Genomic DNA, 11,614 nt, shown 5'->3' with positions numbered 1-11,614 from the left:
CTGCCCAGAATCGCTGCGGGCTGGAGTCTGTCCCAGGCAGGCCCTGGAGGCCACGGCGGGATTTGATTTCCTGAAGGGAGCCGCAGAGGAGTTTCCAACGAGGGAGTCTTGTGATCAGAATGATGGTTTCAAACGTGATCTCTGAGACTCTGGGGGAGAACAGACGGTACACAGACAAGAGCAGAGGCGAGGAGGCCACACAGTCCCTGATGGACTCCGTGGCTGGGGGACCCCGTGGGATCCTCTGGGGAGGGGACACCATGGGATGGCGGCCTCAGAGCCAGAGCAGCAGCAGTGGGAGAGAAAATCAGATGAATGTGGGGATGTTCGGAGCAGGGGTGAGAGAAAAGGAGAGCTCGAACCAACTCCTAGGCCTCTGGCCTTGGTGATGGGTGAAGATGACACCACTGGCCCGGTGGGGAAACGCAGCATGGAGACAGCCAGCGCCCAGAGAACCCGGGCCCTGTGCTTGACAATAAAGCTCCACTGAGTGCTATTTGACCTGGGTGGTTGGAAAGATTCCCTGTGATTGTGAGCACTCCCGGTTCATTATTATGAACATCGAGCATTAAGCTGCTACGGAGACACAAGCGTGAGAGTTAACGTCGTTGGCGGTGCACCGCAGAAACTGGTTTTTACGCCAATAATGACCTAACTGGCCAATGCAGACTGAAAATGCATGTTGAAGAAACCGTGGTCAGATCTGGGGTCACTGGAACTCAGCAGAGAAGATTCACGCCCCCTCTTCCGAACCCTCTTTCTGCAAAGCTTCAGTGCTCACTCATCAATACTTCTTTGTGAATTTCTAGAAGTCCAAGTTCCAGGAGCCTAATTAATTTAGTTCCTCTGATAGGAGGATGAGCCAAGGGAAAGGAATGGCTGTTAAAGGAGCTTTTATCTCAGCCCAAATTGCAATCAGCTTTCTAATTAACCGAACAATTTAACTGAAACTAACTATTTTAGTTAGCACCGTCCAGGAATTTCTGATGAGTCTTTGTACCACAGGAACAGGAACGTGTTGGTACTTTTTACTTGGTTTCTAAATGTTACTTACCTTGTTTCTCTCTCTTTTTTATGGATACATAATGATGGTTCACATTTAGGGAGTACCTGTGATATTCTGATACATGCAGGCGATGTGCAATGACCACATCAGAGTGTTCAGGGTATCCATCCTCATTCATCATTTCTTTGTGTTGGGAACATTTCAAGTCTGTTTTCTAGCTATACTGAAATATACGATAATTATTTTGTTTGGTGTTCATCATTGTGCTCCTGCCACGCCAGCATCCCCCTGCTGTGTAGTTTTCTGTTGGCTAATAGCCATCATTAACACCTTATTCCCAAAAGCCCTTACCTGTAGCTTAACATCTCATTCACTCCCTTCCCAGATAAAATAAGTGCACTGTGACTTGTATATGTATTCAGGGCATTATTTGTTTAGTTTTTTTTAAATCAGCAAATAATAATTGCATGTGTTTCTGGAGTGCGATGTGATGCTTCAATGCATGGATCTATCGTGAAATGAGCAAATCAGGCTAATTAGCATATCCACCACCTCACACTCATCGTCCTTTGTGAGGAGAACATTTAAAATCCACTTGTTTAGCAATTTTGAAATAAACAATGCATCGTTATTAACTATAGTGACCTCACTGTGCAGTAGACCAGCAGAGGTCCTTCCTCTTGTCTAGCTGAAACTTTGCATCTTCTGACCAACGGTTCTCCTTCCCTTGCCCACTCAGCCCCTGGGACCACCGTTCTATTCTCTGCATCTGTAAGTATGAAATTTCAGACTCCACATAGGAGTGAGATCATGCAGTGTTTGCCTTTCTCTGCCTGGCTTGTTACTTGGTATAACGTCCTTCATGTTTATCCACGTTGTCATAGATGATAGGCTTTACTTCTTTTCTATGACTGAACACAATTCCATTGTGTAGATGTACCATGCTTTCTTTTCTTTTCTTTTTTTTTTTTTTTGAGATGGGGTCTCACTCTGTCTCCCAGGCTGGAGTGCAGTGATGGGATCTTGGCTCACTGCAACCTCCACCTCCCATGTTCAAGCAATTCTCCTGCCTCAGCCTCTTGAGTAGCTGGGACTACAGGTGCGTGCCACCACGCCCAGCTAATTTTTTGTATTTTTAGTAGAGATGGGGTTTTGCCATGTTAGCCAGGATGGTCTTGATCTCCTGACCTCGTGATCTGCCTGCCTCGGCCTCCCACTGTGCTGGGATTCCAGGTGTGAGCCGCCGTGCCCAGCCTACCTGCTTTCTTTATCCATTCATCTACTAATGAACATTTAGGTTGATCCGTATGTTGACTATTGTGAACAGTGCTGTGGTTAACATGGTATTGAATTCAGTATGTGATTTCAGTACCTTTGGATGTAGACCCAGAAGTGGGGTTGCTGGATCCTGTGGGACTTCAGTTTTTGATATTTTGAGGGGCCTCCATACTGTTTTCCATAATGGGTGCGCCAATTCACACTCCCTTTTCTCCATATCTCCGATTCTGCCATGTTGCTAACATCACTCTCTGTATCCTATTTGGTTTTTTAAAGTGTGCTTTTAGAACTTGTAAAATATGTTATTTCATTTAAAAGAAAAAGCCAAAGAGTAACTACACTAAGATAATCTGTATTAGGCAGCTTTGTGACAAAGCAATGGGAAAAAGGAAAGCTTTGGAGAAAAGGAAAAGAGGTGGGGAAAAGGAAGAAAGGAGGGAAGAAGGAAAGAGCAAAGAAGAAAAGACCAAAAGGCAGGAACGCAGAAGGAAAGGATGAAGGGGAAGCTGGGGTCCAGCTCTGAGGGCGGCTTGACTATGTGTGGAGGCAAACAAGAGCGTCCGGGCAGAGCCCCTCTTCGTCTCGATCTCAGCTGAAGACCTCGAGGTCTGGCTTGGCACAGCAATTAATTAGAGGACCACATCCCCATGGGCAGTAAGAGGATTTACTGTTGAGGCTCCTGGAGAAAAACAGGGAAGGAATACATGGATGGAGAGGCTCCTTGCTGTATGAAGAGTCCCAGCTCCATGTCCTGTTGCCCGGGGCAAGGCTGGAGTGTCGGAGGCCCCTCTTTCCAGGACTGCCCTCGGAGAAGGAGCCCGCTGGCCAGCAATCCGGGGGTGCCCTCATTGCCTCAGTCCTCTGTCAACACACACCAGAGACACTCTCAGCATCACAGCTTCCCAAAGTGCATCTCAGGGACCACACACCCAACACTGGAGGACACTTCCCAGGAGGACGGTGAGGTAGGGGCCCCCATGCAGACGTGCTCATAAGCGGCACGGTGAAGGGTGGGCATGTGGGTGACGCTCCCTGTGCTTCTGCAGGGACAAATCGCTGGGAAACCAACAAGACGAGGAGGGCAGGCCAGCCTGGGACCAGAGAACGGGCGGTGTGGCTGCTCCTGAGCGCCGTGATCTCCTACTGATGACAGAGAGAGAGCAGAAGAATCAGAAGGCCTTACTGGGAGAGGAGAAAAGAGAGAGCTGCTGTGGCCAGCTGGGGTTCTACTATAGCCGATAAAGAGTCCAGCTCCAAGGACGACCATGGAGACCCACATCCCAGAGCACCAATCTGCCTGTCAGCACCCCACACTCACGCTCAGAACAAACTTTGCAGCCATTGTGAACTGACGTGGTGCAGTTCCAGGCATGCAGCTAAATGAAAAAATGGCACAAAATAGTAAGCAGAGTACATCACCTTCCAAAAAGCAAGAAGTGGGAATGAGAAAGAATACACACACACACACGTGCACACACATACACACATGCACACGTGTGCACAGGCACATGCACACATGCACACATGCACTTGCACACATATGTACACGCATATGCACACACAAGCACATGAGCGCACACAAGTACATGCATGTGGACACGCATGTGCACACATACACACCCATACACATGTGCACATGTGCACACACATGAACACACATGCACACACAAGCACATGAACACACACAAGTACACACATGTGCACACAAACATGCACATTTTGTAAAAAGAAACACAGGATTATCCAAGCCAACAACAAAAATATTGACCATAGGGTGTGAGTGGAAATTGGATGAAAGGGATGTGAATGGGCATGAGACTTCTCTGAGAATCTTTGTGTGTGTTTTTAGTTTATAAACCATATAAAACAAAAAAACACTTCAAAGAAATTTTGAACTTTGCTTCATGGGTTTGTATTGATATAATAATTCTGAATCTATCTTGCACATATTAGAGAGTAGAATGAATAAGTAAATATTTTGACCTTCTTAGGAACCAGGGGCATTGCCATAGGGAAAGGAGAGACCAGTGTGTGATAGTGGAAGGTGAGGAAGAAGACATCAGGCCTTGTGTTGTAGGGTTTAAATTGGAGGTGTCCGTATAAGCCCATAATTTCTAATCTTTAACCTGGCCTGCTGGAAGAGTCTAGAAGCACTGCACGCCTCTAGCAGTGAGCATACTACCACTCAGATCTGTGCTTCTCAAGTATTTGATCAAAGGAAGCAAGACTCCTCGGAGAAAATGTTGATTTGGGGTGTCGAGCAGGTGAGCTTGGAATAACTTTTTGGGTCAGAAAGCAAGACAAAGCTCAAAATCAAAGGGGGGGCATCTGGTGCTGGCTTAGAGGGCATAAGCCCACTGCTGCTTCCAGCTCCCCCTGATTAAGCAGAGAACTTGGGTGAAATACAAGCAGTGACCACCTGATGCCACTGAAAGTAAACAGGGGAAGGCAGATCGGGAAAGAGGTCCAAACATGAGGAAAACCAGTATGCCCATGGTAAGTCCTCTGGATTTCTTTCCTCTTTGTATCTGTCAAGTTGGAAGCAAAGGTGAATGTCTTAGTCCACTTTGGACACTACAGCAAAATACCATAAACCAGTGTTGTATAAACAACAGAAACTTATTTCTCACAGTTTGGAGGCTGGAAGTCCAAGATTGAGGTGCCGACAGATTCCACGTCCTGCGAGGGCTTCCTTGTTCACAGAAACCACCTTCTGGCTGTGTCCTCACAGGGCGGGACAGCTGGGGGAGCAACTGGGGCTCTTTTATAAGAATGCTAATCCCACCCTGAGGCTTCACTTTCATGACCTGGTCACTCTCAAAGGCTCCACTCCTCATGCCGTCATGTTTGGAGTTACGATTTCAACATACGAGTTTTGGGGCCGTAAAAATAGGGTCCATAACAGTGAGCTGACCTGGGACCTCCTCCTCAGGCATGGGCAGCAGAACTCCAAGGGAAACCCAGCTTTTTTGACAGAGGCTGGAAAGGCAGCCCTGTGAGCCAGAGAACATGGAGATCATCCCTGTTTTTCTTCCTTTCTTCCTGAGACCAGCCCCACTTGCATTGCCACAGGAATGGTGCCGTCACCTGAGACCCCAAGAGAAGGCCCATCTCTCTGGTCAGGTGCCATCACCTGCGACCCCAAGAGAAGGCCCATCTCTCTGGTCAGAGGAACTGGGAAAGGGCCCTTATGTGTGAAGAACGAAGCCGGTGGGGGGTGTCCCAGTTATTGTTTTCTCTCTTTTTGTTGAGACAGAGTCTCACTCTTGTCGCCCAGGCTGGAGTGCAATGGTGCAATCTCAGCTCAATGCAACCTCCTCCTCCCCAGTTCAAGCGATTCTCTTGCCTCAGCCTCCCAGGTAGCTGGGATTACAGGCAACCACTACCACACCTGGCTAATTTTTTTTTTTTTGGTAGAGACAGGGTTTCACCATGTTGGCCAGGCTAGTCTCAAACTCCTGACCTCAGGTGATCCACTTGCTTTGGCCTCCCGAAGTGCTGGAATTACAGTCATGAGTCGCCGTGCTCGGCTTGTTTTCTCTGTTTTTCCTACTGCTCTTGGCTGTGAAGCTGCACAAGAGTGTTGAGGGCAGAACTTCTGAGATAATCCCAATCATCTGGCCACAGACGCTGGGAACTTGAAACCCTAAATGCTGCAGACTGTGGGGAAATCCCGGAAAGAAGAATATTGGGGAAAGGGATTCCCCAGTTCTGCGTATAAAGGCATAGATGCATGCGATGAACTGCAGAAGTGCAGTGAAGGCCGTGGAGACCCCATTCCCATACTAAGCTCCGGGGTGCATGTGAGGGCTGGCCCCAGACAGCAAGGCAAAGGCTGTGAGAGCAGTTGGGCCTGGAACCAGCACCTATAGAAGTTTCCATGGCCCTGGAAACCTGCACCCCGAGCCTAGCTGGGCGACCGCCTGTTAGTCACAAGCCAGTCACAAGCATCAACATCCTCCAGAAGGTTTTCACAAGACCCAGACTTGTCTAGAATCACTCAGCATGACAAACAATCCCTGGCCAAGTTTCAGCATGAAACAGAATCAGAAGATGCCAACCCTTATATAGTCCAGTCATCAGTGGACAAAGAGGACAGACAATTACCCATGACAGAGAAGACTGGGCACCACGATGGCCCTGTTGGCCTGATTGGTGTGAAGACGCCGCACAGTGAGGGCAGAAGAAACACACCCTAGGGTGGACCATATTGCACTCCACTGAGCAAGCCTTTGAACATGCACAAGAACCAAAATTGTACAAACTGTATCGATTAAACATAATGGAATTAAGAAGGAAGTCAATAACAAAAAGATACCCAGAACATCTGCAAACATTTGGAAATTAGATAACATATTTTTAAATAACCCATAAGTCAAGAGAAAGAAACAAGGGAACTTAGAAAATATTTTTACTTGAATAAATATGAAAACACAGCATATCAAAACTAGAAGGACGCAGCTAGAGCAGTGCTTACACCCAAAATTATAGATTCACATTGTTACATTTGAAAAGAAGTAATGTCTGAAATCAAGAATTTAGCCTTTCACCTTAAGAAGCAAAATAAAAGCAAACTAAATCAGAGCAAACAGAAGGAAGACAATAAGAAAGCAGGCAACATTGGAACTGGAAACAGAGCCATGGAGAAAACTAATGGAGCCAAGAGTTGGATCTTTGAAAATATCAGTAAACTCAATGAGCCTCTATCCAGAATGAGGAAGGAAAAAGACAAGATACAGTTTACCAGCTTATGGAGTGAGAGAGAGGATATTACTACAGGTCTAGAAACATAGAAAAGGTAATAAGGGAATACTATGAACCACACTCTAACCATATTCGATAACAGATTAAATGACCAATTTTTTGAAAGACACAACCAACCAAAACTCACTCAAAAAGAGAGAGATAACTGGAATTACTCCATACTATTGAGGAAATTGAAGTCACACTTAAGAACTTAAAAAAAAAGAAGAAACTCCAAGGCCAGATAGCTTCACTGGAAAATACTATCAAACATCAGAGCAAGAGATGACAGCTGTGCACACACTCTTCCAGAAAACAGGAGAGGAGGGAACACGTTCCAGTCATTTATGAGATCAACATTATCCTGTTACAGAACACAGACAGACATTACAGGACAACTGCAGAACCATATCCCTCATGGGCAGAGATACAGAAACCCACAGCCTGATACAAAACACAGACAGACATTACAGGACGACTATAGAGCCATATGCCTCATGGGCAGAGATACAGACACCCACAGCAAAAAAAAATAGCAGGAAGAATTTGCCCACGTATAATAAGGATAATATATCATGACCAAGGGGGGTTTATTCCAGGAATGCAAAGTGGCCTCAACATTTGAAAATTAATATGTCATCATATTAAGAAAAGAAGAAAACTCATGTGATCACCTAATTAGACACAGACAAAAAATTTAACAAAAATGTAACATTCATTCTTGATAGAAATTCTCAGCAAACTGAGAATAAAAGGGTATGTCCTTAACTTGTTAAAAGAAATCTACAAAAAACCTATAGCTAACATCATACTTAAATGGTAAAGACTGACTACTTATCCCATAAAATTAGGAAAAAGGTAAATTTGTTCAATGTCACTGCTTCTATTTTTATTCAACATAATACTGGAAATCTTTGCCAATGAAACTAAGCAAGGAACAAAACAAAGCATACCAGTTGTAAAGGAAGAAATAAAACTGTCTCTATTTACAGATGACATGATCATCTACATAACAAATCCTATGGAATCTACATAGAAAGTCCTAGAACTAACAGTGAAGTCTAGCAGAGTCACAGGATACAGTCAATATGCTAAAAAGAAATCAGTTGTGTATCTATATATTAGACATAAACAACTGGAAATCAATTTTTTAAGAACCATTTCCAATGCAGAATAAAAATAAAACAGGTATTCATATGAAAAAATATTGCAGGATATGTATGCTGAAAACTATAAAATGCTGATGGGAGAAATCAAAGAAAATCCATATAAATGAAAAGATATTTGTGTGCATGAATTGGAAGACTTACTATGGTTGCCATGTACATTCTTCCCAAGTGGATCTATAACGAAACCTCCCCAGGACTCTTTCAGAATAGCCAAACCCTGATGCTAAAATATACCCAAAAAGGCAAGTTATTAGAAACAGCAGAACAATTTTGAAAAAGAAGAAAATTGAAACTACTTCATTTCAATCCTTACTCTAAAGATACCATAATCAAGAAAATGTTATACCAGCAAAAAGATAGACAGATCAATAGAAGAGAATAGAGTCCAGAGATAGACTCACACAATTGATTTTCAACAAAAGTACAAAGACAATTCAATGGAAAAGAGACAGTCTTTTTAACAAATGTCACTGAAACCATTAGACATCTACATTTGAAAATAAAAAGGCCTCCATTAACTAAAAATTGATCACAGACCTAAATGTAAAGCATGAAACTCTAAAAAATTTAGAAGAAAATATAGAAGGAAACCCTTGTGACCCCGGTTTAGCAAAAAATTCTTAGATACAACATTGAAAGTAAAAGCCATAAAGGAAAAATTAATAAACTGAACTTCATCAAAATTAAAACATTTTGCTCTATTCAGGTCAGTGCTAAAAGAGTAAAAATACAAGATGCAGATTAGAATAAAATATTTTAAAATCATATACCTGGCAAAGGAGGTGCATACAGGCCATATGTAGAACCCTCAAAACTCAATAAGAAACCAAGCAATCCGGGAATGAAATTGGCAAAGCATTTGAACCCATACTTTACCAAAGAAAATACATGAGTGGCAAACAAACACATTTTTTTTTTTTTTTTTTTGAGACGGAGTCTTGCTCTGTCGCCCAGGCTGGAGTGCAGTGGCACGATCTCGGCTCACTGCCAGCTCCGCCTTTTGGATTCACGCCATTCTCCTGCCTCAGCCTCCCGGGTAGCTGGGACTACAGGCGCCCACCACCACGCCCGGCTAATTTTTTGTATTTTTAGTAGAGACGGGGTTTCACCGTGTTAGCCATGATGATCTCGATCTCCTGACCTCGTGATCCGCCCGCCTTGGCTTCCCAAAGTGCTGGGATTACAGGCATGAGTCACCGCGCCTGGCCATAAACACATTTTTAAAAAGCTCAATATCATTATTCACTGGGGAATGAATGGAAATTAAAAGCATAATGAGATGGTACTGTACTTCATATATTTAGTATGGGTTTTTTTTTTTTTTTGAGACGGAGACTCACTCCGTCACCCAGATTGGAGTGCAGCGGCGTGGTCTCGGCTCACTGCAACCTCTGCCTCCTGGGTTCAAGCAATTCTCATGCCTCAGCCTCCCGAGTAGCTGGGGAGTAGCTGGGATTACAGGCACGCGCCACCATGCATGGATTTTTTTTTTTTTCTTTTTTTGTATTTTTAGTAGAAATAAGGTTTTGCCATGTTGGCCAGGCTGGTTTCAAAGTCCTGATCTCAGGTGATCCATCTGCATTGGCCTCCCAAAGTGCTGGGATTACAGGCATGAGCCACCGCGCCTGGCTAGTAAAATCAAACAGAATCTTATAAGAGCTCATAAATATGTATTTGTATTTATCCAAATGAAATGAACAAATAAGCCATTTAAATAACCCAAGTCGTGGTATTTGTCCTGACCTCTCCACGTGCACTGACTGAGCGTGACTACATAACAGTTTTATGGGTGTTTCTTTTCAACAACTATTTTCATGAAATTTAAAAATGACTATAATTGGCCAGGTGCAGTGGCCCACGCCTGTAATCCCAGCACTTTGGGAGGCCGAGGTGGGCGGATCACCTGAGGTCAGGAGTTTGAGACCAGCCTGACCAAAATGGAGAAACCCTGTCTCTACTAAAAATACAAAGTTAGCCGGGCGTGGTGGCGCATGCCTGTAATCCCAGCTACTCGGGAGGTTGAGGCAGGAGAATCGTTTGAACCCAGGAGGCGGAGGTTGCAGTGAGCCGAGATCGCGTCATTGCACTCCAACCTGGGCAACAAGAGTGAAACTCTGTCTCAAAAAAAAAAAAAAAAAAAAAAAAAGACTATAATTACTCTTTGCATTTGGGGATTTCTGGAACATGCCTAAGCAGTTGTTTCCTCACTGCTTCTCTTAGAACAGAAGGACGGCTCTGTGTCTGAGTGCAAAAGCGTCTGCAGAAGGAAGCCTATGCAGCTCAACTCCCAGAAAAGTGGCCGTGGGATGAGAGGTATCCCCTCACATTTACCTTGTGACTACCCCATGCCACCCCCACAGAAAGAATCTGCAAGGTTAGAGCTTGCATATCTGTGTACATTACATCTATAGTCTTTTGTCAAAGGTAAAATATCTCATTATCCGTGATGGGAAAAGCCATCTGCACCCAAATTTGGAGCCTCCTAGCTCAAGGCTTTAAACTGAGATTTTATAGCTCTTTGCTTCAGACCACTCAGCTGCAGATGAGCACTGATGGTTTACACCAGTAAAAAGGCAGAGATTCGGGTGCTCCTTATCAAGGTCAGAGTAAATGTCTTCATCCTTTTAAAAGCATTGGCAGGTCCTGAGACAGGTTGCAACCTTTCCAAGATTGACTAGAAGTACTTCTCACGTTGGCGTCATGCCGCCTGTGTCTGTCTGAACATCACACAATTGTGATGTTTAGAACAGAGCTAGGCCTGTCCTGGAGCAGGCAAGGCCACCGTGCATTGTCGGGAGAACCCCTTTTTATCATGTCCCTTCATTTACTTCTACCCCTCCTTAACCTGTCACAAAAGAATGCCTTTTTTTCCTAGATAATGCAAGTAGAGGATGGCAAAAATAAATATAATAAATAAAACAGGACTTGTGGCAAGTTGTGCCAGCCGATCACTGGAACAGACTCCCACTGTTAAACAGAGAGCTCGTCTGGGGTCCATTGAGGGAGCCGTGGTATTTGGGGTGGCAGGACCTCAGCTCACCCCTGCTTGGGCTCCTGGCTCTCCAATGCTGTCCCAGAAACACCCCTTTCTCCTTTAGACACCACAGAAGGAAGGGGATCAGTCCACACTATCTGGAGGGTTTTGGCTTTAATCCTTTCCTGCTTTCTTTGCTTGGCTACACTTCATTCCTTCCTTCCCCGCCCGTCTTTTTTGCCACTTCCTTCTACCCCCGCTTCCTCCCTCCCTCCATTCCTCCCGCCTTTCCCTCTTCTTTTCTTTCCCTCCTCCCTCCCTATCTCCCACCCTTCCTTCATTCTTCTCTTCCTTCTTTCCGCCCTCCCTTCCTCTCTCCCTCCCTTCCTTCCCTCCTTTTTCCCTTCCTTTCTTCCTCCTTCTCTTCCTTTCTTCCTCTCTTCA

The sequence above is a fragment of the Pongo abelii genome, chromosome 14, assembly GCF_028885655.2.
Source record: "Pongo abelii isolate AG06213 chromosome 14, NHGRI_mPonAbe1-v2.0_pri, whole genome shotgun sequence".
Lineage (NCBI taxonomy): Eukaryota > Metazoa > Chordata > Mammalia > Primates > Hominidae > Pongo > Pongo abelii.
This window is presented reverse-complemented; position numbering follows the sequence as displayed.